This window comes from Syzygium oleosum, unplaced genomic scaffold, assembly GCF_021117445.2.
Source record: "Syzygium oleosum isolate NSW1041296 unplaced genomic scaffold, Sole_v2.1 Sole_v2.02, whole genome shotgun sequence".
NCBI classification, from domain to species: Eukaryota; Viridiplantae; Streptophyta; class Magnoliopsida; order Myrtales; family Myrtaceae; genus Syzygium; species Syzygium oleosum.
In genome coordinates, this window is record NW_026607486.1 from 10264167 (window position 1) to 10271196 (window position 7030).

Sequence of the window (7030 nt, forward strand, 5' to 3'; positions counted from 1 at the left end):
GCCAAGATAATGATGGCATCAATTGATTTGTGTTGGAAACGTCTATTGTTATGCTCTATCCAAATGCAATAGATGGTTGTTAAGTAAAATACCTAAGATACCTTGAGCAGCCTCACTGCCAAGTCCTTGCCTTTAGTAGCCTTGGAGATAATCCTTCCATCCTCCTAAAGAATGCCGGATTTCGTATTGTACAAAGATAGTAAGCCAATGCTTCCAATAAAGGTGCACTAGAAGAATAAATGTTCTTTGTTTTCCAGATCACACATGCCAAAATTGCAATGGATATCTACTTCAGGCATCCAATGACAGTCACGATAATTAATAATCAATAAATGAGAGGATCCATTATGTAACTACGCCAAACATATGTGTCACACAAACCACGATAAATTGTGATATTTCTTTATCAGCCATGATGTTAGGAGTGACCACCCTGGGCCCGGTTTTTTTAAGGCAAAATGACACAAACAGTCCCTGAACTTTGACCTAATGTACGATTTGGTCTCTGAACTTTTAATTGATTCAATGTAGTTCACGAACTTTAACCCAATATGCAACGTGGTCCATGAACTTTTAATTTGTTCAATGTCATCCCTAAACTTTTGATACATGTTCAATTTAGTCCCTGAATTATATGAAAATGTTCAATGCAGTCTTTTCCATTAATTCAAGTTCAGAGAGTACATTGAACATTTTCATATAGTTCAGAGACTGAATTGAACATTTACCAAAAGTTCAGGGATGACATTAAACAAAATAAAAGTTCAGAGACATTGAATAAATTAAAAGTTTAGGGACTAAATTGCATATTGGATCAAAATTCAGGGACTATTTGTGTCATTATCCCTTTTGTTAACAATTAAATTAATTTTTTTTTAATGAAAATAATTGTTCATATATCAAAAATAATAAAATAAATTTAATCAAATTGAAATACAAGTACATTTTCACATAATTTGAAAAAAAAATTCGGATAATGGTATAATAATAGGAAAAATTAAGAAAGAAGTCCTAAACATGTAAAAGACGTAGGGCCCGTTTGGTTCGATTTTGGGGGAATGTAAATACCTTTGGGCTAAAGGGGTTTTCAGAAATGCAAGTAGTGTTTGGTAAGCGTTTTTTAAAATCAATTTCGGGTAAAGGACTTTTGCTAATTTTTTTTTAAAAAAAAAGCTCCGGTGGAGCTACACCGCCGGCCACCGCCGCCGGCCAGATCTGGTCACTGGCCAATCGCCGATGGCCAGATCTGATCACCGGCCACCACCGCCTGGGGTCGCGCGACCCCGGCGACCGCCGCCTGGGGTCGCCGGACCTCGGGCGTTGCCTGGGTCAGCAGGCAAGTTGCATTTTAAGGTGGCTGTTCATAAAGCTATCTCATCCATACCAGAGGGGCAAGCAAGTTGATGCAGTCAGCAGTTGGCAGATGCTATATCAGAATCTCTGATATGGATGAAACTTTTTGTTGCTCCAAGAATGTTGGAGAAGGATCTGGCTGCGTGAATTTACGAAGATGCGCTATAATTAGCTTCAACCTGCACTGTGAATTGTTGGGCAATATGCAGTTGTTTACTAGATTCCATCACTGTGACAGCCAGCAACAATGTGGCAGTGGATCTTCTATAAACAACTGGATGGCAGTAATACGTCCTAGCTTGAGTAGTTTGGTTGAACCACAGTTGGGAAGCCTAAGTGAGTTCCTGTTGTCATTATCAGGAAGTAATTTTGATAAGAAATTGATTAATAAAATTATGTCAATGAAGCTTGGCTTGTCCAGCCATTGGGCTTTTGTGTTCTTCTTTCGATTGTACTTGTCATGTTGAAGCCTATACAGACAAGCAATAAGCCTTATGCCCCCAAATCATCAATAAAGATGTCAGCTTTCATGGGCGATTCATTTACATCATGTTCTGGAAAAGATTGGACTGAGAGGGATGATTTGCCAGATGATGGCTATTTTTCACGGGTTGTCAAACCTTCAGCTTCTGTTCTGACTGTCATTCAATCTGTATCCGATATTTATCTTCAAAATGGTGTTGCAGATTGCTGTTGTCTGGTTTACATATTGTATGCCATGGCACTTCAGAGACTAGCTGATATGATCAGGCAGATAAAATCTGCCAGGTGTGCTACAGAGCAAGAAGGAAATGCTGCTTAACATTTCCCTTGCCGTTGCAGACCATTCCACTCTGTGCGGAAAATGTCAAAAGTGGGAAGAGAATATTGTAAACTTGAGACAAGAAGCACAGGGCCTTGCTGATTTCGTAATGAGATACCTGACTTCTCTGGTGAATGATCCACTATTCTCCACTTATTTTGAGGCAAGCACTAATACATGTGCTCAGTCTCCGCATGTAAGTTATCAGTGGGAAATTGGTCTAGGTTCTATAAATGAAAAAACATTGCTCACTGCAATTTGGTGGATGATATGCCAGAGCATAGATATCTGGTGTATTCATGCTTCTAAAAGGAACGTGAAGATGTACATTTTGATCCAATCTTCTCTTCCTGCTATAACTGAAAATCTTTTAAAGTGCAAAACTTCCAGTGAGATGCTCCACAAGTCGGTGCACCAAATCTCATATGAAGTTCTACACGACTCTACTTTTCATGAGCATAGAGTAAAAAATTGCCCATGGTCTTCCTATGATTTGATTACTCATTTTATGTTCAATTGCAAAAGCATGTCAAAGAGAGGATTTTCTCCTTGTGTTTTCATGTATCTTTTTTTTTGTTTTTTTTTTTTTGGGTAAGGTAAGAGGATTATATACTTTTCAATTCACAAGATACAGCAGAAAAGCCGTACACAAAAACCTCGTACCTAACGTAACACATGAAAACACAGGTGTTTTCATGTATCTTTGTCTGCTGATATGTCCTTTTCTTAACTATTTACACTCCTTTACTTATCCTTATTTTGTGTTGGTATCAATAATTGTCAAGGGATTTTAATCGTCTTTTGCATTAGTTTGTCCACAGGAACTTGGCATCAAGGCTTTGTCGTGTGATAGAGAAGTTAGCAGGGTCATCATTTCGCCATGCTTCATCTGGGAAAGTTGATCTTTGCTCATCACCTAATTGGTCTCATTGTCTGATGGAACTTTAGAAGTCATTATCGGTCGATTCAGGCAGCAAAAGCCACAGCTATTATACGAAGCAAACTGCTGCCTCACTCAATAAAGATCCAATTGATGATTGCACTGAAATAAGAGCATCTCAAAGCATGAGTTTTGCTGCTTGCATGGATTTGTTTAATCTGTTTAGTCGGATGCCAAAAGACTACTTAAGTTCGAGATCATTCAAGCGCTATGCAACTCACATTATTAACGTTGAAAGGTAAATTTGATTTCTGTCAATCTATCAGTTGTTCAACACAACTTCTAGCTGAGATTCATTGTTGGTTTGAAAAATTTTAACAATGATGATGGATGTCAAGAGTTCTGAAAATTATGAGGCAATCCCTCCGTACGGTCAGCATGTGAGAACTTTAAGGGAAAACTGAAGAGTGCCTATTGATATCTTCCTCTGTCCCTTTCTCTTTCGGTTGGTTTTGTGATTTATATCATAGCTTTGTTTGGCCTATAATAGTTGCTCAATATAATTCTCAGATGATGAGTTGTTTGTTGTTCTCTGTCTTCTTTTCAAATGGCATTCATACAAATTCTGATCAAGTTCTTTTAATACTCACAAGTTTTGAGAGTAGAAGCCCTGAACATAAACATGTGTCCACTTAAACCTGTGTACGTGTATCTGTTGTAGAATAATGAAATGGCATTCGTTGGCCAAAAAAAAGAAAAGAATTGGCATTCACGACACATCAGAGACAATTGCAGCTATAATCCTCTTAGTTTCACTTGTTGCCCATTCTCCTTTGCCAAAATGCCTCTCTTTGAACATTCATGACCTGAGTCAGACATAAATGTGACGGGAGAAACCATTGAAGATGCATCAGGGGAAATTTATAGTTTAGGCCTATAATGCTAAAGTGTTCATGATGCAACATGTTTTTTGGTACAGTGGTATCTCAAAACAATTCGTGAGCTTTGAGAGTTAAGTTAGACAAAAGCTTGACTGAGCTTACTTAATAAATTTCCCCTTCAAAAGTTTCAGTCTTACCTTCACTTTCTTAAATAAGTTAATTTTCTGAACAGATGAAAAGCTTATTATTTGTTTTTGTTTTTTAGTCTGCCTTTTAGCTTTTCTTTGAGGATTAACTGGTTCCTTTCTTTCTCAGACTCGCAGCTGGCAGCTTACTGGATTTTCCAGGTGCCTCATTCTCATCTAAGCATAATAAGCACTTCAAGTTGTTCTTTTATTGTTGAAAGGCTTTAAAACATTAGATGAAGCATCTTTCAGCGATAGTATATAAATAACTGAACATCCACTATGTGCCCTTATATCTGAAGGATTATTTTCTCTTGTACGGCATTTCAAGTCAGTAGCTGTTGTGAGTGGGCTTCAAGATGAATGGGGAGAATATAATTCTGGCAAAGTGAATCTATCTTTAATGGACCACACATCATATATATTGCTAATGTTGAGCAAGTATTACTTTTGTCAAGCACTTTCCCTGATTGTAAAGTCTAAGTGGCACTGTAAGAGAAAGAAGGTTCTGACATTGGCCAGGGGGAGACAAATTTAGTTGAACCAGGTTCATGTTGGGATTCTTCTGCACATTCTGAAGCTTGGAAAAGCATCTGCCTTGTTTTACAGAGTATGAAAGAAGAGACACAAAGCTTATTTTGTTCTCCAGAAGACTCTTTTCATGCTAAAAAAGCAAATGCTGGTCAGAACTCCTCAGAGATGACTAAATTATCTACCATTATATCTCGCCTGATTAGTTTCGTTTGGGGCTTAGCATCTGCTGTTGACCACATTGATGCAAAAGATCGGGTTCACAAAGTTATATCCTCTCATTGGAAGCATGAACCTTTTTGCAAGCTCAGCCTCTTAATCGACGTATTTACAGATGTAGTTAGTATCTTTCTGCGGATTATGCTTGGTCAGAATGATCAGCAGCTGGGATATATAGGTCATAAGCAAAGTAGTAAAATGTCGAACTACAGTCATGACATATTGGGAACTGATGTTTCGTCACATGGTGACTCTTCACCTGTCCCTAATATATTCAGCCGCAGTGAAGAGAAGGACGTTGTGACAGCCTTCTTAGAGTCATCTGGCTTTACTAATCAGTCAGTAATTACTGATGTTGGCCCTCAGTTGTCACATGTGGAAGGTGATGATTGTGTTGCAAGAATTTCAGATGAAGTTAATTTGCTTGACCTGCAATATTTAAATAAGCCTTTCTTACAGCAGTTGCTTAAAGGTGATAATCCTGAAGCAGCATTTCTGCTCAGGAACTTATTTATTAATTATTCAGCCATTCTAAAGCTGAATTTGAAAGACCAGACTCTTCTCTTATCTACAACTTTGGTGCGAACTTTTACGGCAATGGCGCAGTTCCTGATCTTGGAGTTGGTTAATGGTTATGAGCTGCCACAGCCATCATCATTTGTTTGCTTAGATGGTGTTCTGAAGTATCTGGAAGAATTAGGGAGTCATTTTCCCTACACTAATCCCACATTATCCAGAAATGTGTATGCCAGACTAATAGAATTGCAGTTGGTGGCTCTACGTAAATGCATTGTGTTACAAGGGAAAAGATATACTTTAATGACTCATGAGACCGGGTCAAGCACCAAGACAATTCCTGGTCATGTGAGACTAAATGGATCAAAAGATTATCTACTGGAGTGTTGCCTGGATGACATCAAAGCAAGGTTGACAACGTCATTTACCATTTATATTAAGAAGGCTGCAGAGTTGCATCTCTTGTCCGCAGTCGAAGCTATAGAGAGAGCATTAGTTGGAGTGCAGGAATGCTGCACGGCTAAGTATGGCATTACTTTTGGAAGGGTAGGAGGGACTGACTCACCTGTTGTTGCAGCTAGCATTGACTTGTTGGATATGCTCCTAGAAAATGTTTCACGTAATAATGTGTACATATACTTAAGGTGTGGTTGAGGGGAAGAAGTTATGTATTCTCGGGCACTTTTTTCAATGAGTAACAAATATATGAATAAACTCTCCTGAATTGTTGCTTAACTAATATTCACTTTCTGTTGATAGACCAAGTATTAGATTTTAATAACTTGATAACTCTCTTTGCCTTTGTTTATTGAGTAAAGAAAAAATTTGATGATCCATGGTTGTTTTACAAAATAAACTGTATAAAATGGAAAGAAAATCTATCAGGAATATAATGGGAGTGAATAATATTAAATCAATGTCATAATCTGATTCCTGGGTGATTTTAAATAGTTATTGTTTCCCTTTCTCTTTTCCTGTTTCAACAATCTATGATGGCTAGAAACACACACATTGAATGAGACAGTGGTCCAATAATGTATACTTTGCTGTATATGTCCAGAAGTGTCATTTCAAAGATAAACAGAAAAATTAGCCATGTCTCCCTGTAATTATACATCTGTATCAGGTGGCAATAGTGTATCCTTACATATAGATTAATTTAAGCCTAAACGTTTGAGTGTGGTCAGGAGACACATTCAAAGCTTTGTGGCTGGTTTGTTCAATATAATTCTGCATGTACAAAGTCCACTAATTTTCTACGAGAGTTCACCTGGCAAGGGCTTCAGTGATCCTGACCCTGGATCAGTCACTCTTATGTGCATTGAGGTACTGATTAGGGTTCCAGGAAGATGTGCTCTCTTTCAATTGGATCCTTGGCACGTTGCCCAGATGTTACGTATTCCTGCAGCACTGTTCCAGGTCTTCTGTCAGTTGCAACTGAAAGATCCTACTTCTTCTGGATCTTTATTTTCTTCGGAGAATCTTGACATTGATCGGCCATTTTCAGTGAAGCTATATGCCACCTGTTGTCGATTGCTGTGTACTGTTCTTAAGCATCACAAAAGTTATGTTATGCTTCACAAATTCTCGAGTTGTGTTCTCAGTAAGAAGTTGGTCAAGAAACTTCTTAGTTAATTTAGGTGGCAAAATAGTCAGTGTTATC

At 38.0% G+C, this 7030-nt stretch overlaps 1 pseudogene; it reads left to right on the forward strand.

Annotated features, from left to right (window-relative positions):
* The first annotated feature begins 1236 nt into the window (after positions 1-1236).
* On the forward strand, positions 1237-6021 carry LOC130137123 (uncharacterized; annotated as a pseudogene).
* Positions 6022-7030: the final 1009 nt, after the last annotated feature.